The sequence below is a fragment of the Canis aureus genome, chromosome 11, assembly GCF_053574225.1.
Source record: "Canis aureus isolate CA01 chromosome 11, VMU_Caureus_v.1.0, whole genome shotgun sequence".
Classification (NCBI taxonomy): domain Eukaryota; kingdom Metazoa; phylum Chordata; class Mammalia; order Carnivora; family Canidae; genus Canis; species Canis aureus.
This window is the reverse complement of record NC_135621.1, coordinates 10038985-10060841: the sequence shown is the minus strand read 5'-3', so window position 1 is coordinate 10060841 and position 21857 is coordinate 10038985. Positions and strand designations below refer to the sequence as shown.

Genomic DNA, 21857 nt, shown 5'->3' with positions numbered 1-21857 from the left:
TGCCCCTCGCCTCAGTGTGCTAGACTGGAAACAGGGTTGAGGAGAACTATTCTCAACAAAATGAGGGACACAGAGTCAGTGCTGACTAAGGGAGACACCTGAAATTTTCTCTCAGATTCTGAAAAAGGATTTCCACTTCCATGACAACCCTTCCAACCCCCAGTCACCAGACGTACTAAAAAGACAAGGACTCTATAACCAGGCCAGGAAGTGGGACTTCTAAACAAATTAAAATGAGCATTTTCCATCTTTCCATGGTAAAATAGTGTTGCTAAAATGAACATTTCTCATCTTTCCATGGTAAAATAATGTCGCTACCTCTCAAATGGCATTCCTTTATCTCACAGTTGAAACCATCCCTTTTATTGATGATTCTGGAGAGATTTGATGTATTGCCATCATTGATGAACTGCCTGACTCTACCAGCTTTGGCTATGTGGATATGCTACAACAGCAATAAGTAAGTAACAACAGATTTTCAGTGTTGTAGAGAATTAAATAATCCTCTCTAGGCCAGCAAAGCTGCTTGGCAAGATTGTGTCACATAAAGCAATACGTGCAACATCAGCCACACAGACATACAGAATGAAAGAGGATGGGGAGGAGCAAAAATGAACGTTTTAAGAGTGCCTGGGTGCTCAGTCAGCTGAGTGTCAGATTTTGGTTTTGACTCAGGTCATGACCTCATGGGTCATGAGATCAAGCCATTTAAATCAGATATAGTTCCACTCAGTGGTCAAGGACCTGGGCTTTGGCATCAGACAGACCTCAATTCAAGCATGGCCTCCACATTAAAGCTCATGGGACAACAGGCAAGTTACTCAACTACTTTAAGCTTTGTTATTATTCTTTGTAGAATGAAAAAAATAAAGATGCTACTCATGATGCTTAGCGCTTAGTCCCATGCTAATGGTAAATCCTTAATAAATATCAATTTGATATTAATACTAAGTTTTATCATCACTGACCAACTTTCAATCACCAGAGTCACTCTTTGCCTTTAAGCTTTATCTGATATGGTTTCCTGTCTGAAATGACTCATTGTTTCTCTTCACAGCTCAGAGTCCTACATTTGTATTTGTAATCACCCCTTAAGGAAGTCTGTTTAGAGTAATTTTTTTAAAAAGATTTTTATTCATTCGTGAGACACACACACACACACACACACACACACAGAGGCAGAGACACAGGCAGAGGGAGAAGCAGGCTCCTTGCAGGGAGCCCGACGTGGGACTCGATCCCGACACTCTAGGATCACGCCCTGGGCAAAAGGCAGGCACCAAACCGCTGAGCCACCCAGGGATCCCCGAGTTAGTGATTCTTTCAATGTATGTTTTCTTCGAATACTTTTTATATTTATACCCAGGTTTACTAATAGTAAGTGTCTTCAACTATGGTTTTAAGTCTTTACTTCCTCAAAGTAATCATATTAGAAGGCTACAACACACTTATGAATCATTATTCAAACTACTTTGTGAAAACCACTTTTAGATTTGCTATCAAAATATGAGATTTTTAAAACATCTTCAACACAGGGAAAATCATGCTTGCATTCATTCATTCTACAAATATTTACTTAATGCTTACTATGAGCTGGATAGACAATAAGGTAAACTGGTATGGGATCTAGTATGTTAAAGTGGTAACTGTTATCAAGAGAAATAAGGCAGGGAAGGTTGCCAAAAGTGTTGGGAACGTAATATTAAAGACACACAAGAAAGAAGGAAGCCAAGCTGTCGTCTGAGAGAAGAGGAACAGCAGGCAAAAAGGAAATGCCCCAAAGCAGAAGCAGACCTGCCCTGTAGGAGGACCATCCAGGAGACTGGCATGGGGAGAAGAGGGTAAAAAGGGGCTGTGGAGGGAGCATCAAAGGTTGTGGCCCCAGAGGCAATCATGTAGGGTCTTATGGGTCATTAATAAGAACTTTGGCTTCTTTTGTAGTAGTGAGATGGGAAACTATGATAGGCTTTACACAGAAGAGCTACACTATCTGATTTCCATTTTCATAGAGAACTTTCTTTGGCTGTTCTGTTAAGGAGTGCAGAAAAAGAAAGGGAGACCAGTTGGGAGGCTCTTGAAGCAATCCAGGTGAGAGATAATGATTTGGAGTAGGGAAGCAGTGGGCATAACAAAAAGTTATCAAACTGCAGATATATTTGGAAGGAAGGGCCCACCAGATTTGCTGACATACCAAATGTTGGGGTTGAAAGAAAGAAAAAAAGTCTCTATACTTTTTTTTCTCTTCCTTCCTCCCCCCCCCCCCCGCCCCCCCGGGCATTACAGAATTGCCATAGTGAGATAGTGGAAGTAGATGGTTGGGGTAATATATTTGCAGCTCAGTTTTCCACGTTAAGTTTGATGTGGCTCTTAGACACATAACATACTGTTCATTTATACCATTAAATATGAAAGTTGCATGTATGGAGGGATGGCTGGGATGCAGATAGCATAGAAATGATACTTAAATCATGAGAAGTCCAAGGTTGTTTAAAAAAAAAAAAAAAGCTAGCAAGGGCAGTGTTGGTGAGTATGCAAACCGGTGCCGCCACCACGTAAAACAGTATGGTGGGTCCTCAAAAAATTAAAAATAGAACTATCCTACAATCCGAGAATTGTACTACTGGGTACTTACCCCCCAAACGTAAAAACATTAATCTGAAGAGATACATGCACTCCTGTTTATTGCAGCATTTAAAATAGCCAAACTATAGAAGTAGCCCAAGTGTCCATCAATGCATGAAGATGATGTCGGATATGTCGGATAGTGTGTGTGTGTGCATGTGTGCATGTATAGAACAGAATATTATTCAGCCATAAAAAGAATATCTTGCCATTTACAATGACAAGGATGGAGCTAGAGTACTATGCTAAGTGAAATATGTCAGAGAAAGACAAATATGATATGATTTCACTCATGTGGAATTTAAGAAACAAATGAGCAAAGGGAAAAAAAGAAGATAAACTAAGAAACAGACTTAACTACAGAGAACAAACTGATGGTTAACAAGAGGGAGGGTATGATGGGGGAAATAGGGGATAGAGATTAAAGAGTGCACTTATCTTGATGAAAAATTAATGATTTTTTTTAAAGGAAAAAAAATAAGGTGGTGAGGCTAACGAGGTAGGAGGAAAAGTATGGAGGCCTGAGAGGCAAATGAAGCTCTTCTATTTTTTTTTTTTTAGAACACACTTGATTTGTGGAAAAAGACAAAAATTAGAACAAAACATGAATAGCTATGTTATTCCTTTTATGCTTTCAAATGAGTAAGCATAAAAAATTAATTTTTATTATAAGCACTTATAAACGGACTCTGAAATACCCTAATAGTCCCCAAATATTTGAGGAACAGCAGCAGTGGAATACTGGTATATTTCACCACGTGACCACATTGAAAAGCCATCCCATTAGGTCAAATGGCCAAACATCCCGTAGTTGTGGTGTGTAACTCACAGCTAAGTGACAAGGTCCACTAGAGAGAAGAGAGTAAGAACATCTCTTCAGAGATGGAAAGGAATTTTTTTGAGGTTCAAAAATATACAAAACAGCTTTAAATTGTTTATTGTACCAAAGTTTATTTTATATTTTTTAAAGCTGGTGGTGCATTAAAGTAGAGAAAAATAAATTTGCAGGTGGCAGACTTCTATTCAAATTCTGGCTTACGCCATGTGGTAGTTGTGTGTGACTTTATAACTCCCATCTCTGGGATTCAGTGACCTTATCTTTGAAATGAAAGTAACAATGCCCGCCCCGCCTGTTCTGCATAGATGTTGGTGGGAGTCGAATGATATGAGGGGGCTTTCAAACTACTGATGCCTAAAGGAAAAGTCATGACTGAGGCGAGGTGCATTTTCCGAATTCACCCACTTTTGTCTCTTTGTATATGACCACAGGCCATAGCTTGAAGATGCCTGTTTGGGATCTTATAAAAGGAAATGGTCCCCCAAGGAAAACACATAACAGATACACACACAGAATTTGGTATACAATTGCACACTGAAATCACTTTGGAAAGCAACAGGAGCATAAATTCTTGTGTGGAAGAGAAACGTAATGAAAAATAGTTTTAAAAACTTGTGTGGGGGCACTTGGGTGGCTCAGTGGTGGCATGATCCTGGGGTCCCCTGATCGAGTCCCACATCGGGCTCCCTGCATGGATCCTGCTTCTCCCTCTGCCTGTGTCTCTGCCTCCACCTCTCGTGAGTAAATAAATAAAATCTATTAAAACAAATTTAGTATGTAGCAGGCAATGGGGGGTAATCAGAAGAGCATCGTTGGGAAGGCCACTCAGGCAGGTGCAGATACCCAGACTCAAGGTAGAGTCCCTAGTCTAAGATAGTAGTAGTAAGACTAGAGATGAACAAGATGTTGTGACAGGAGTTGCCAGATAAAACACGAGATACCCAGATAAATGTGAATTCTAGACAAACACCAAATAATTTTTAGTATATCCTAAGCATTTCACGGAGCATCATTCATAGTTTATCTGAAACTCACTGTAACTGGACATTCTACATTTTTATTTGCTAAATCTGGCAACCCTAGAGGGAAACTGAACTTATGCCTACCTCTTACTTCTCTGAGGCAGATTCTGAAACAAAATGTATGCAATGTGACCACTGTGGAAAAATAAAGTCATTAAGATCTAGTTTGGTTCTTTGGTGGCTCTTGAAGAGATCCAAAAAGATGTCAAATAGTTCTTTACAGACCTGTTTATTTTCCAGCCAGGGCATGAGCCTTACTAATTTGTGGCTATATTCTATTCTCAAATATATGCATTTTTTACTATCCAGGACAAATCTGCATGAATGTGTTTGTCACGTGCCTGCTTAACATACGGGTTAATTAGCAAAGAAACCACCAACTCACAGACGCCTTGGAGAGAATACTGATTAAGAAACATGGGTTGGAAGATACAGTCTATCACCCCCCACCCACATACATGCATACACATGCACAGACATGCATGAGACTAGGCAGGTAGGTTTTCTCTACACAGCCCACATCTGTGGCCTTCCTCGACTGCAGTGTATGGTATTGGTGGGAAAGAAGAAAGGGCTCAGACAAGGATGTCCCTTTCAGTGGAAGAAGAGGGGCAGTTCAAAGATTCAAAGGATAGCTTTATGAGGTGGTAATACAAACCTGAAAACAGGGAGGAGGACTTTCTCAAAGCTTCCAACCCTTAAGGCCTTATCATCCCCTGGGTGATGCAAGTGAAAACCCAAAATAGGGCTGCAGAGCTTTAATCTGTATCTTTCCTACTTTGTGATTCTGCTTGAAATTACCTTCCCCACTGAGTGAAATAAGTCAATCGGAGAAGGACAAACATTATATGGTCTCATTCATTTGGGGAATATAAAAAATAGTGAAAGGGAATAAAGGGGAAAGGAGAAAAAATGAGTGGGAAGTATCAGAAAGGGAGACAGAACATGAGAGACTCCTAACTCTGGGAAACGAAAGAGAGGTGGTGGAAAGGGAGGTGGGCAGTAGGGTGGAGGGCACTGAGGGGGGCACTTGATGGGATGAGCACTGGGTGTTAAGCTATATGTTGGCAAATTGAACTCCAATAAAAATAATAATAAATAATAATAATAAATTAAAAATAAAAAAATAGAAATTACCTTCCCCAGGTGCTGGTGTCTCATTTATGGAGGCTAAAAGGTCAAGATAGCAAGGAGAAAGCAGTCTGGTTTCAACACATTCCTCTTGTAAACATAGGGACAGACTAGGATTCAGAACTGATGATCAACAGTATTTCCAAGAACAGCCCACAGTAAAATCAGGAGGCCCACAGCGCACACAGTTGGGGAACATTTTGGAGAAGACACCAGGTGGAGGAAAAAATAAGGCTTACCTTCATGATCGACCTGTGACTTAGTGAAAGCTGCCCTTGAGCAAAAGTGAGTATTGTAAACTTTGGGGTAGTTGAGCTATGGAGCAAGACTTGGATACTGACTGGATTCTCAACAGTAATAGAATATAGAAAAGGAGAGGAGAGTCTTCTGTTGTGACTTCCCAGAGTGTAATGAGTGCTTCATAAATAAATGCTGTTGACTGACCCTTCAAATGGGGGTGGGAAGATGGAAAGGGTATTATTGTTGAAGGGGGAAGGAGGTAAGTGGTTAATTTATACAGGTTAATTTATACATTTTTTTCCTCAGAGGAAAAAACTAATGGACCAAATAAAACTATCATCTGCTTATCTTTCCACAGTGGGAAGAAAGGAAAAAAAGAAAGAAAGAAAAAAAAAAAGAGTTCTTTCTAAAAACCATTTGGCCCAGGGCATGATCCCGGAGTCCTGGGATCAAATCCCACATCAGGCTCCCTGCATGGAGCCTGCTTCTCCCTCTGTGTCTCTGCCTCTCTGTGTCTCTCTGTGTGCCTCTCATGAATAAATAAATAAAATCTTAAAAATAAATAAGTAAAATAAAATAAAAAATAAAGACCATATTCTGCTCCCAGTAGTAATAGACAGAGCTAGAACTACAAGTAAAATTGGCTTGCATTTAGTGAAAACATGTAATTATATCACAACCAAAGCTCTGAAAACTCAAGATATTCAGTGGAAAGAACTCTCAGAGACATTTACTATCATGATCGAAGTAAAAGAAAAGCATTAAAACAATAAAAAATATTTTCCAAATGAATCCAGTGACACTCAGCTAATTTCATGTTACTTCACATCAATAAATAAAAAAACACATCAAGAAATCTGTACCTTAAGTAAGCAATGATGTTATAAATATGAATGAAAGAGCTCTGAAATATTTCCAGCTTTGCTTCTGAAATTCCTTTGGTCTGACGGTAGAACGTATTATTTCCTGTTCTCATACTCCGTGGGAAGTAGCACACCCATTTCAATCTTCGTCACTTTTTTCCTATATCAACATCCACGGGAGGAATTATTTTGGCGCTGCCCACCCTAGGTTGCTATCTCAGATCCAGAAGCCATCTGGCAAGGAGTCCCAAACTTTTGTCAGAATTACCTGGAGAGCCTGTTACTATGCTGGGATCTTTTCCAGATACAGTGATTCAGCAGGTTTGGTGAATGACTCAGGAATCTGCATTTCTAACAAATACCCCAGATGGTGCTAAAAGGGGTGGTCCACATATCCTTCCTTCAAGAAATTCAGTACTATTTTTCATGGCTACTTTGCAATCGAAGAGGGTAAGTTTCAACCTCTCTTTTCTATAATGTCCATAACAGGGATAGACAGGATTACAGGAAGATATATGAGGGCGTACATAACAGAGCTTTCATGACCTTTACAAAATATATGTTTACTCATAATCCAAATAATCAGGAAATTCAAAGAAACTAGAATTTTCACTTTACCCTATAATAAGTGAGGTTAATTATAAAATGAGGCACTGCAAGATTCTGACTTGCTTCCTGAGTCATCAATGATTAAATGAAGCTCCCTAGAGTTTTAGCACTGTGAATATTTTATTGTATTCTTTGAAAATTGGTTATTTTAGAATCAGGTTATAACTCTTAGGTAACTGAAATAACTAAATTTATTAAGATATATCTTTAAAAATTACTCCAGGTTAACAGGAATTTTCTGTACCAATCTAATACTAGAATATAATATACTGTATTATATGTTTTCTGAACATAATGAAAACAGCATTCTTCTCTAAACATTTTAATTCCATGGGGCAACATTCATTCCACCAATTTCCAAATATGATAACACTTTGTCACAACTAAATAGTATTTTAAGTATATTTAGCTGCCCTTGAGGAAAACCAAGAAAAGCGGCCTTGACTTTTCCATGTAATTAAAGCATAATGGAAAATGAAAATGGTAATTTTGTATATGATCAGACTATTATTGAGATATGACACATTGTAATTTTTGAAAATGTGGCTTTATTTAAATGTGAAACTGTGTATAATTTACGATGATGAATGACAGAATGAGTGTACATAGAAGGCTCATGGCTAGTTCTTCAAATGTGAGGAGAAGATTCAAACCACAAGACTGCAGACTACAGACTGCTCACAGAAAGTCTCTCTTGCTCATTCACTGTCTTGCTCTTCACTCGTCTCTGTTGCTCCTGGGATCTTCCAGGGATGTGATGTACACCGTACCAGACAGCCTCATCGTTACCAGATTTCTAAGACTCCTATAGTTAAAAGATTATACCAGCCTTTATGTTTAGTGTCACAGTCAGGAAAATTTTAATAACACAGGACTAACTGTAAACAATCATTAGAGAAATACAACGGGTCCATTCCCGTCAGGTGCTGACACCACTCTAGTGACCAACACTACCGTGGTTCTAATGATGATGATTCTAAAACACTGTCACTGTCATAGCTGAGATCTGAATCTTAATGCTATTGAGAAAAAATAAATTGACATTTAGATTTTCTGCCTTTTTAAAGCAGAGGCATTGAGCACAAAAAGGAAGAATTTGGGGGCACAACAGTGGGGAAAAACTAACAGTAAAATGCATAATTTAGGAGAGATGAAAGACTAACAAGGTATATCATTTCAAAGTAAGATAAAATGGGAGAATACATTAGTTTCAAAAGAACAAAAATAGTTAATAGTGAAGAACAACAATCACCTATTTTAGAAATACAGGAAGAAGTCAAAACTTAGGCAACCAATAGGGACATAACAGATAATTTACCATTAATAATATGTTTATTTTAGGGTTTTGGTCAATATTTTTTTATGAAATTTAAGAAGTTCCCTTCTAGTTTGCTAAGATTTACTTTTTTACAAAAAAAGGTATATGTATGTTGAATTTTATTAGATGGTTAACTGCACCTAAATGAGATGATCATATTTCATTTATTCTGTTAATATGACAAATTATATGGATTTTCTAATGTCAAACCAGTCCTGCATTCCTGGAGGAAATCCGACTTGGCCATGATGTATAATTCTTACTTATGTGTTGCAGGGTTTGGTTTGCTGGCCATTTTGGTTGGTTTGGGGATTTTTGCATCTTTTGTTCAATGAGACTGGACTATGATTTTTCCTTTTCTGTTTTCTGCATCAAGGTTATGCTATTCAGGAATGCATCCTCCTTTTCTATTTGCTGGGATAGGGAATATGTCATTTTCAAAAAGGGAAGCACTGAAGAGCTTATCAATTTTCAAAGGTCTCATTAGTTGAGTTACTACAATGAAGAAGAGCAAAGAGATGTTAAAAATAAAGCATATTTTCAAGCAATTGGGTCTCACAGACCTTGATTTGGAAATGGTAACCGGGATGTTATATTATGGACATTTTACATTATTTTATTTCATTCTCTCGACTATACAATCATTATCATTTTAAAAATGAGGAAACTGAGTCTTAGACTACTTCAATAACTTGCCTAGAATCATACAACTACTATGTGTCAAAGCTGAAGTTTAAGGATGGGCTTCACTCCAGAGTGCTCTTAAACACTCCTTCTTTTTCCTTTTTTTCTCTCTCAATGCAGGGATCCAGTGTTTTGGAACAATTTTCATACACCTGCTAATAGTAACAACCCACAGGTCTTCAGCCAAAATAAACATAGCTCTTTTCCAAAGTGCTGAAATTATAAAAAGTCTAAAATGCCTCAGCTTCACTGCCAAAGGTTGGTAATGATTCAAAATATACTAACAGAGGAGATCAAATTAAGAAAATGGACTAAAAATAATATGGGAATCCTAATTAAGGTAAACATTTATACATATATATGTATATATATACACATATATATATGTATATATATATGTAATAAATGCTCATGGAGAAGTTTTGTAAAATACATATGTAATCCAACAGATTGGACTTCACTACTAAATTCCGAGTATTTCTCTCCAGTTGCATGTATATAGCATACTCCTTTCACTCTAGACGCAATTTTTCATTTCTAACAATTCTAATATAGAAATTCACTTTACAATCAATGGTGCCTTTAAAAAAATCAGACAAAAATTACTGACAAAGTTACAAAAGATAAAAAAAAAATGCTGTCTATCTACATGAAGTCCAACCTCTGCCCGGGGACTGATGTTTGCTTCTACCTGGGGGAACTAGCAACTGTGAACACATTTTCTCTTTGCTTGAAGTTTTCTGGGTCATGGTGGTTGGTGGTAGGAATTGGAACCACACCCTGAATGAGGACCAGCTGTTTCTTTGCTATCCCTTTCCAGAGACAAGTCCGGTTTTCATTTATCCTGACTCTGCCTAGCTTTATGCCAGGGTCTTCCATCAGAATTCCTATCTTGGGTGTTATTTTTGTTGTGGTTTTCTTTCTTAATGCCAGAGAAAATGATGCCTCTTCCAACTATCTTATATGAAATACAGTATATTTGAAATAATAAACATGCAATTTAAGCAGCACATGGACAATATTTTCCATACCTTATTTTCAAAGATATTTTAATGATTGCCCAGGATTCCATAATTCATAATCCATTTTCATTTTTGTAGATTTCAATTGCATCTCATTTTTATCACAGTATAAGGCTGTAATATGATTTTCACATTATCTTCATGTCATTTCTGATCATTTCTTCAGAATAAACTCCTAAATTAAAACAAGATCAAAGGGTATAGAGATTAAAACATTTTTTAAATGTATTGCCAAATTGATCTATTAAAAAACTCATCACTTAATACAACTACCAGCATTTATGTAAGAGGCCTATTTCCTCTAAACTAAAATTAAATCTGTCAAATTTCTTATGTAACTTCCTCAATTGTTAATTAATTTGCATTTATGTCTGTGGCTGAATGTTTCATGTATTTATTGATCGTTTGCAGCTCTTCATTTGTGGATCATCCCCTGATGTCATTTGGCTATTTTCTATTGCGATGTTAGTCTTTTTTATGTTAAAATAATTTTTATTTGTAAAAAAGTATTGCAAATCATATATGCTGCTACTGCTAGTATCTTTCCATTTTCCATTTGCTTGTTTTTAATTTGTTCTTAGACTTTGTAGATATACTGGTTGGTTGTTTTTGTTTTAATATAACCACAGGCAGCATTTTTTTTTTCTGATTTTTGTTTCTGTGCTAAACCCTGTATCAAATGTTTTCCTCTGATTTTTTAGCTATTTTATGACTATTTCTCAACTCTTTATTCCTCCTGGAATTTATCTGGGTATGTGTAAAGGACTAGGAACAGGTGAAAACTACACAAGGCTGATACTAATGTAAACTGAGGTTACAGTCTGAAGTGAAAATAAAACTGGAGTGAATTCAAAGATTCAGGAAAAAAGTCTAATCTGCCCCCTCATCCATTTTTTGCTACAATCTGCTATTTTCTTCCCTAAACCAAATGACTCTGTTTGTATAATGATATTATTCATGTTCCCATTGTTTGCAGCTAATTGCTTAGAACAGTGCTCCCCAAACTTTTTTTGATTCATGGCACAGAAAGAAAAGAAAATCATTGTACTGTGCACAGTTAAACAGAAGAGGCTACATAATAACTGCCAGAGTTAAGGAGGCCTTGAGCTCCACCACACAGGGCATATTAGCACATCTGTAACCCATTTGTGGCATACCACTTGAGAAGGTCTTTTTCAGAACAGCTCTGCTACTTATCGTTTTTTTTTTTTTTTTTAAGATTTATTTATTCATTCATTCAGAGAGAGTAAAGAGAGAGGCAGAGACACAGGCAGAGGGAGAAGCAGGCTCCCCGCAGGAAGCCCGATGTGGGACTCGATCCCGAGTTTCCAGGATCACATCCCGGGCTGCAGGCGGCGCTAAACCGCTGCGCCACCGGGGCTGCCTACTTCTCGTGTTCTGATAAAATTCCCTACTCCACTGATATGTTGCGAGGGTTCTAGAAAACAGATGCCCAGGAATGATGTAGAGAAACCCAACTATGATTGAACAAAATAAGCATCAGGAAACCATCCCCCTGCCCTTTTGTTCTGGACCTTGCTGAAATAAGGAGGAGATACTGAACTCAACACTTGTGTTATTGGGACTTATGAAAGAAACCTTTGCAAAAGATATCCTCTCTCAGTCAAGTTAATCTAAGGAAACTGAGTGACTCCCACAATGTGGAAGTATCTGGTCACTATAGTCTTCTAAATTGCTATAAGCCAAGGGTCTATGCCTCTTCAAAGGAGACACAGTTGCAGGAGCCAAAGGCCCTGGCATTAGTTACATTATGGCTTTTTTCTCTTTTTTCTTTTAGAAAATGACACTTTCCCTGCTAATTTTTAAAAGTCACCTTAAACATTTTTTAAAAAAAAAAGTCACCTTTATCATACACTGAATCCCTATATACCAAAGTGTCCTCATAATTCAAGTATTTATTGACCATGTAATCTGTTACTGGTGTTGAATAATAACATAAAATACTCTCACAAGAAGTCTACGCTTCCTCTGGTATCCTTTTCTGCTTCACAGTTATCATCTGTGTTCATGCCTGTTATTTGCCAGTGTCCTGCAGACTGTCATTCTAAAATGCAACGCAAGTGCAATGAACACCCATTACAAAGTGAACTAGCAAATCTCACAAAATATGTAGGATTTCATGATGTTGATAAACATGATGGAGAACTATTCAAATCATGAACATAGCTACAGAATGTGTTAGTCTAGTTAGCAATCAAAGGGCAGAAGCCAAGGCCAAAAGGGCAATGGCACAAGAAGTGTATAAAAGAATGATGTGATTACAGAGAAACCCTTGCAAAAATGAAGTCTAGGATATTTTTGTAAAATCATTCAATTAAAGAGTAGAACTCAAACATGAAGTGAAAATTATTTCATGTTTCAAGTAATTTTGTTAAGAAAAAAATGCCAAAAAATTACTTAAGAGTCAAATATTTATGTTAACTTTGTCAAATAGAAAATAAGTTTTTATAATTTAAAAAAACTTCAAGTTAAAGTTTTAGTAAAACTATTTATTATGAAAATTTGGTCCCTGGGACGCCTGGATGGTGGTTGGGTGCTCCCCTTCGGCCCAGGGTGTGATCCTGGAGTCCCAGGATCAAGTCCCACATCGGGCTCCCTGCATAGAGCCTGCTTCTCTATCAGCCTGTGTCTCTGCCTTTCAGTGTGTGTCTCCCATGAATAAATAAATAAAATCTTTAAAAAAAAAAAAAAAAGAAAATTTGTTCCCTGATTTTAAGTGACCTTCTGGTATTCGTTATCCTCAGTAATTATCTGTTTCAAGATATATTGTCTGGTTATATATCTGTATAACTGTATTAGCATAGATTTAATTTGCTTTAATATCTGATAGGGCCAGTCTCTCCTTTTCAATATTTTAATTTTAAAAACTTACTCTTTCTTATTCATCCATCCAGCTGATATCCTAGAAATTCCTTTAAAATCCCTGGACATGAATTTAAACTATTGAAATTTTATTGGAATTCACTAAATCTCTTTACTAATTTAGGAAGAATTTTGCTATATTCAGTCTATCAAGAAAAATGCTGTAAACCTCCATTTCTTTGTTTTTCTTGATCTCTTTTAGCAAAGTTTCCTCACATAGGTCTTACATATTTCTTGCTGAATTTATTCATAGGTGGTATCAGTGTACCTATCTATCAAATTACCATCTAAAAAAGAGTATCTCTAGAGCCAGATTACTTTTCCTTAAAGAACACAAGTGATTTTTCAAAGACAGGGGCAATAAGGAAGGAATAAGGTAAGAACTTATTTCTAGCAACAGAATGGAACAAGATATCCTAAATAAGCCTCCCATTATAAAACATCTTTTGTATTGGTAATAAACATGAAAAACATCTTTTTAAGTAAATTAATGCAAGGAAAATCCTTAGAGGTCAAAAATAAAAGCAGAAAATCAAGGATGTGATCAAGTATGGGAGGCAGTTATGGCCCAAAGAATATCTGTTGATGCCTGGTGACCTAGTTTTTAACAGCAGAATATATATTCTTAAGTTTACATGTAACATTCTTCAGGACAGACCAAATACTAGGCCATAAAATAAACCTCAAAAAGTTTAAGGAGCGGGGTGCTTGGGTGGCTCAGTTGGTTAAGCATCCAACTCTTGGTTTTGGGTCAGGTCATGATCTCATGGTCCTGGGATTGAGCCCCACATTGGGCTCTGCACTCAGTGGGGAACTGGTTTGAGGATTCCACCGCCACCCCAGCTCTCCCCCTGCTCAGACTCGTACTCTCTCTCTCAAATAAATAAATCTTTAAAAAAATAAGTTTGTGAGGACTGAAATCAAATGAAATATGTTTTCTAATCACATGGAGTGAAATTAGAAATCAGTAACCAAAAGAAATATGGGAAATTCACAAATACATGGAAGCCAAACAACAAACTTCTAAATAACCAATGTGTCAGAAAAGAAACCAAAAGGAAATTAGAATACTTTGAGGTGAATGAAAATGAAGACCCATACACCAAAACTTAAGGGATGCAGCTAAAGCAGTGCTTAGGAGAAAACATTTAGCTGTACATTCCCATACTAAAAAAAAAAAAAAAATCTCAAATCAATAAACTTTCACCTAAAACTACACTGGAAAAAGTAGAGCAAAATAAAACAAGTAGAAGGAAGGAAATAATAGACTAGAGTAGAAATTAATGACATGGGGAATAGAACGATAACAGACATCAACAAAACCAAAAATTCTTTGAAAATATCAACAAAATTGACAAACTTGTAGTTAGACCAAGAAAAAAGGAGAGAAGACTCAAATGATTAACATCAGTAAAGAACAGGCATTACTACTAACATTACAGAAATAAAGATGATTATAAGAGAATGCTATGAACAACTCTATATATGCCAAGAAATTAATAGATGAAGTGTAAAAATTCCTAGGACAAAAACTACTAAAACTGACCTCCTAAGAAAGAGAAAATTTGAAGAGACCTTTAACAAGTGAAAACATTGATTTAGTAATCAAAAACCTACCCGAGTGGGGCAGCCCGGGTGGCTCGGAGGTTTAGCACCACCTTTGGCCCAGGGCGTGATCCTGGAGACCTGGGATCAAGTCCCACATCAGGCTCCCTGCATGGAGCCTGCTTCTCCCTCTGCCTGTGTCTCTGCACCTCTGTGTGTCCTTCATGAATAAATAAATAAATATTAAAAAAAAAAAAACCTACCCGAGGCCCAGGCCTGATGACATCAATGGTGAATTCTACCGAACAAATATAATGAAATCTTTCCATTTGCAATGACATGGATGGAGCTAGAGTATAATGCTAAGTGAAATAAGTCCGAGAAAGGAAAATACTATATGATTCAATTTCATTGTGGAATTAAGAAACAAAATAAAGGGGAAAAAAGGGGTGGACCAAGAAACAGACTCTTAATAATAGAGAACAGTTACCAGAGGGGAGGTCGGTGAGGGTATGGGTTAAATATTTGATGAGGGGAGTGACTTGGATTGAGTACTGGGTGATACATGAATTGTTGAATCACTATATTGTACACATAAAACTAATATTACACTATGTTAACTAACTGGAATTTAGGTTAAAACTTTTAAAAATAAATAAATAAAAATAAAAGTAATGCCGGCTTTTCACTATGTTCCAAAAAATAGGAGAAACTACTTCCCAATTCATTTTGAAATCAGTAAACTGTGAACCAAAATCAGACAAAGATTTCACAAAAGAAGAAAACTGGAGACAAAATATCTCTTATGAATACAGACACAAAAATTCTCAACCAAGTACTAGCAAACCAAATCCAGCAACATATAAAAAGGATTATACATGATCATGACCTATGACTTGAGTGAAAGGTCGGTTTAGCATTTGAAAATCAATCCTCATTATCAACAGAATAAAGGACCAAAATCACATGATCATCTCAATAGACACAGAAAAGGCATTGGACAAAATCCAACAGCCCTTCATGATAAAAACAAACAACCACCAAGATATAGAAGGAAACTTCCCCAATATGATAGAGAAGTAAGAATATATTTTGAGATCAATGTAAATGAAAACACAACATACCCCAGCTAACATTATACTTAATGGTGAAAGACTAAATGTTCTTCCCCTCAGATCAGGAACAAGACAAGGATATGTGCTCTTGCCACTTCTATTCAACATTGTATTAGAGGTTCTCATCAGGGCAACTAGAGGAAAAGAGGGGGGCATCTAATAAAAAGAGGGAGCACTAAGAATAAATAAAACTATACATGCTGATAACATGATCTTATAAATAGGAAATTTATGTAGAGAATTCACTTAAAGCCTGTTAGAACAAATTCAACAAGGTAGCAGGACCCAAGATCAATATACAAAAATCAAGTGTATTCTATGCACTGGCAATGAACAATCTAAAAGTTCTATATATACATGGGACACTGGGTGGCTCAGAGGTTGAGCATCTGCCTTTGATTCAGGGTGTGATCCCTAGGTCTGGGGATCAAGTCCCGCATCAGGCTTGGATTAGCCAACCCTTTCTTAGGCACCAAAAACATGAACAAAAGAAAAAATACGTAAGTTGGATATTATCACATGTGAAGACCTAGGCCCAGGGCAACAGCATTCCAGAAAGTAAGAACAGTATGAAGGCCCTAGGGTGGAAAGTAGATTAGGGAACAGAAAGTAAAGCAGAGTGGAAGAGGCATGATAGAAGAAATATTTGAAGAAATGGGCATAGGCCAGTTCACTTAGGGCCTTGAAGGCCCTAGCAAAAAATTTGGACTTCACTCTAAATGCAGTGGGAACCATTGGAGGATTGTATTTTAAGGAGGGACATGTTCTGATCCCGCATGGAATATGAATTACAGCTGGGCAGGGAACAAGGCGACCCACTTAGGCTTTTGCAGCAGTCCAGACAAGACATAATGATGGTGTCAAGAGAATGGATAGATCAGAGATAGATAGATAGATGATAGATAGATAGATAGATAGATAGATAGAGCTGAAAGGACTTACTAACTGAATATAGGAATTGAAAAGAGAGAACTTCTAGAAATTTGGCTTCAGCAACTAACATAATGTGGTATCATATACTGAGAAAGTAAGAGTAGAGGAAGAATGGGCTTGGAGGCAAAGAAGCATGGAAATCAGAGGGGTTTTTTTTGTTTTGTTTTGTTTTTGGTATATAAAATTTGAAAAACCTTTAGTCATCCAAATGGATGTATCAAGTAGTGAGCGGAGTATACTCTGAACCTAAGGGAGGAGCCAAGCTGGAGGACAATAATTTGGGGGTCATTCATTAAGCCTGGGTAAGATCACCCAGAGAAAACATCTAGACAGAGGACAGCAGAGGAGCTCAGACGAAGGCCCAGGGCACTTCAATATTAAGAGTAAGCAAAGGAGGAAGACCTGGTAGATGAAAATGAAAAGGGGTAACAAGTCTAGTAAAAGAAAAACAGAATTGTGGGGTGTAAAAGAATAACTCACAGATATTTAGTTATTTGCATGGAAATCTAATCATATGAGGTAGACAGTGAAAAACTTACCAAAGACAAAAACAAACAAAAACCCCCACCACCATAGGAAAGAGGTGAGAAGACAAAGGAAACAAAGTACAGTCTAGCAACAGTTATGTGTTGTTTATGTCGTTTTTTGGTAAACTGATTAGATGGCAGCTAGCAAAAGGTTAGACTGAGCAGAATGTCCTAAAGCAGGTCAATGATCGTGAAAGGAAATAGTACCAGGTTATGGATCTGTCAAAGCCTTGAGAGAGTTTAGCCATGGAGTATATGTGACAGGCTTTCTCTGTGTATTTTTCAGAGCCTACTCACCTTAGGTCAGGTGTAAACCATTTGCTCACCAGATTTTCTCAAATGTCACAGAAAATAAGAAGAAAAAACTATTTCAAGGATATGGAAGCAAAAAATCATAATCAGGAGACACAAATTAATCTTACAAAGGGTACTTTTACACCAATGGTTCTCTAAACATGAATGTGTATCAGGATCAACTGGAGGATTTGTGAAAACAGAGATTACAAGGCACCCAACTCCAAAGTTTCTGATTCAGTTAAGTCTAGGTGAGGCCCAGTAATTTGCTTGGAATAACAAATTACCATTTGATATTGATGCTGTTGACTTGAGAACGACATGTTCTGAGTATAGTAAAAGACATGTTCAAGAGTGAATATTCATAGCAACCTTATTTATAATAGGAAAAAACTGAGAACAATCTCAATGTCCATTGGTACTTGAATAAACTGTGGTGTATTTTACAAAGAATACTATACAGCCATGACAATGAATGAGAGCTAAAACAATGTTGAACAAAAAAAGTCACTGAAGTATACATATGATTCTATGCACAGAGAGGTCAAAAGCAGCAAGAAATAATACAGTATTTAGACACACATACTAATGTGGTAAAACTATTGAAAAATAACTATTAACACACAATTCAGAATAATGGTTATCTGGGAGTTGGGAAGGGGAGAGAAGCATGAGACAAAGGCAAAGAGGTGCTTCAAAATGTAAGTAAAATATACACTTTCATTATATTCTTATATGTGTGAGTTATTTCAGAACAAAAAAATGTTTAAGTAAAAAAAGAAGCAATGATCATAAATGACGATGGTGATAAGGGTTCAAGAAAGATGGAAGGTATAGAAATGACTCTTGAATTTGACAAAAGGAAGTTTTTTGGTGCTCCAGAGGAGCAATTTCAGAGGAATGATGAGTACAGAAGACAAACTGGAGCAGACTGAAAACACTGTAATACAAGGCAGAAAGCTCTATAACAGTAAAAGAAGTGCAAATCAAGTACTTCAGAAATGCATGTGGAAGAAATTACTTAGAGCCAGAAATAATCAACAACACTTTCTGGAGGAGACATGTGTGTAACATTTTTGAGGATGGGCAAGATGTGGGTATACAGAAACAGGAAATATTGTTTCAAGCAAAAAGAACAGTAAGAACAGTGCCAGTACAGGTAGAACCAAGCAAAGGATAGGTTATGTCTCCAAAAGCCAACCAGTGCAGTTTAGCTGGAGCACAATGGCAGGATAAGTAGGATTCACCAAGACAGGTACAGGTTGGTCTAGATCTGCACTGTCACCATGGTTGATACTGGCTACACATGAATGCCAAGCATGTTAAGTATGGCTACTATGACTGAAGAACTGAAGTTTTAATGTGAATTAATGTAAACGTAAGAACTGACACCTTGATTCAGTTATAGGAAAACTTTTACGTATGTGAGGAAGAACTCGGGTATGTGAATCTAATTTTTCCAACCGTAGAGGTTATGAAATCTAAATATATATATCAAGTATTTTCGGTGAAAATGTAGCATCTGAATGGAGATGGGCTGTTAAGTAAGGTGACCAACTGTGAAAGTTTAGCACTTTAAGTCCTACAACACAGGGTCACCCTAGTGTAAGTGTAATATATATTCCAGATTTTAAAGCTTAATATAAAATAACCCATTAATAAAATTTTTTATTACATGCTGATATAATATCCTGAATATATAAGATCAAATAAAATGTACTAAAGTTAACTTTACCTTTTTTTTTTAACTTTTTTTAATGTGGCCATCATAACATTTTAAACTATTCATGACATACTTCTATTGGACAAGCACTGGTCTCAATAAAAGCAGGCCTTGAATACCAACTTAAAATTGACTATTATTCAGTAAGAAATAAAAAGCCACTAAAATCTCCACATTAGTAGGGTTTTTTTTGTTGTTGTTGTTTGGTAAAAGAAGTACTGGACCATGTGGAAATACAAAAATAACACTGCCCCTTAAAAGTTAAAATTTTAAATTAATTCAACAGATCAAAGCAGAAATGAAGTCACCAAGAAATGATTCCAGGCCTGGAAAACCTGACTAGTTTACAAAGGCTGTATAATATATAGCTTCAAGTAAGTTTTTACTCTTGGATATATGGCAAACCACTTGTGAACGGTTCTATTAAAAGCCAATTTTTGTATTTGTTCTTTTGGCAATCATAGGTTTCCAGATCTACTCAACATCTCATTTTTCTACAATTCAGGACAATTTCTAATCAATATCTGAGAACCACAGATAATGCCAGAACATTAAGTTAACAATTCTGTTTTTTGACAAGGAGAGGGTCTCAAACAACCCCCTCTTGCCCTTCCTCCAACAAAGTCCTAGATAAGTCAGAGGATTATTTTAACTGCTATAATTCTGAGAAATCTTATCTAGCACCCTGATTGGCCTCTTGCTCCCCTCTCCAGTAACCCATAATTTAGGGAAAGTCATCACCATCTAACCAGTTGCCCAAATCAGGAATGTGATAGTCATACTAAATTTCCACTTTAACCTGACCCCAAAGACCTTTTCAAATTCCACCTTCTTAATTTGTTTCAAGATTTCCTTAATACCTTCCACTATCCCCAACCATACAATTAAGTATGGAAGAATTGGCAATGAACTAAATTTCTGTCTCTATATGGATTTTCTCGTTTTCTGGGTTATTTAATTTACTTTCATGGTTTTAACACCCAAATTGTATCCCTAGCTCAGATCTTTTTCTCAAAATACCATAGAATTAGAAATCTAATCACCTGCTGGAAACATCCACCTGAATATTCCATAAGCATCTCAACTTTAAAACGCCCAAAATTTCAATTAACATCTTTTCCATCTAAATGCTGCAATTATTAGAATTCTCACACTAGAAAACTGGACATCAATTCATCTCTCAATATCCAATTAAGTCCTTCCCATTTTATCTTGTCAAATCCTTTCTCCATTTTTTATCACAACAAATTCTCACCTGAACTGCCTTTATCAACATCCCAACTTCACAATGTGATCCACAAAGCCACCCATGATCTGATCACTGCCCACTTTTATATTCAGTAATTCAACCACGAGACACTGCCAGTAGGTTGTATGTATCTCACTGATCTTTTTTCATGTGCTCTCTATGCATAAATAACCTTCTTTTCAATTTCAGGAGCATGTGCCAGCCTTCAATATCCACCCATGGAAGAAAAAGTAAACCTAAGTACACAGGTTCTATTGGTTTTAAAATCTAAGAATCAACAAAATGACTCTAACCGGCTACCCCTAGCAGAGATTCTGCAGTATAAAAATCTACCATCAGGATATACTTCTGGTCATAAAGTTTCTCCAATGAAGCTTAGAGGCAGTAGGTACTCATCATGCTTACTGGACCAAGATAATGAGCATCTGGACATTCAGTTTCTTCAAAACCACAACTTTTGGTTTCTAATTATTTTCAGTTTTTAAGTACCTGTTCCTCAGCATCCTTTCCAAAAGAGTGGCTGCCCAAATTCTGCTTGATTTAGCATCCTCTGTTGAGTCATCTGGAAGAAGTGACTTGCCGAGATAAGTCTAGGAAAAAAGGGCGAAGAAGCCATGTAGATGACCTATAGTAACATGACATTACTAGGAGGACTGAGAACAGTAAGGTCAATCTTGCTAAAGGAAATATTGTGGGTATATGATACAGCAAATCACTGTTCACTCGGAATTCACAGCTTGTCATCTAAACAGTGAATATATACATGGAAAATGTAATGAAGTATCAGGCTTCAGTGTTCATAGGGTATTCAGTAATCTACAGACCAACGAATAAAAACTCAGGTTTCACAAATCAATTTTTATGAGCTCATCATAAGAATAAAAGCTCCCCTACGGGCTAAAGGGAGAGAAGACTTATCATTGCATCTATACTCATTAAGAAGTGTTTAATAAATGTTAAACTGAATTAAAATATGGCTCCGCTGTCATTTCATCTGCCTTCTGTCTTCTCCATCTATTAAGATGCATAAAGTGCCTCTCTGTACTCGTACAATTTCTTCTGCTTTTTTCTCTCACTATATTTTCCACACTAATTATCTGTTCCGTGTTCTTCTCTAGACTGTGACCATCGTGAGGTTTGGGCCATGCCTTTTTCATCTTTGCATCCCCAACACATAACAATGCCTAATCTTTGTTAGCAGTCAATAAGAGTCTAGCAATTGTAATCAAGTCTTCTTTT

The 21857-nt window shown here is 36.8% G+C and overlaps 1 protein-coding gene and 1 long non-coding RNA gene across 3 annotated transcripts in view; one reads left to right on the top strand and one right to left on the bottom strand.

Moving 5' to 3' along the window:
• Positions 1–346: 346 nt before the first annotated feature.
• On the top strand, positions 347–21590 carry LOC144323341 (uncharacterized). Its single transcript, XR_013388758.1, has 6 exons — positions 347–460; positions 5717–5898; positions 6212–7166; positions 9448–9585; positions 19656–19743; positions 20808–21590. It is a non-coding gene; the product is annotated as an uncharacterized LOC144323341 (long non-coding RNA).
• Positions 7851–21857, bottom strand: part of LEMD3 (LEM domain containing 3) — a 72804-nt gene continuing 58797 nt past the window's right edge. For both annotated transcript variants that reach the window (XR_013388756.1, XR_013388757.1), the window contains 3 exons: positions 21108–21208; positions 10359–10524; positions 7851–8130 (listed from right to left, as the gene is read on the bottom strand). The gene's annotated coding sequence lies outside the window, so the exon portion shown is untranslated. The remainder of the gene's footprint in view (positions 8131–10358; positions 10525–21107; positions 21209–21857) is intronic.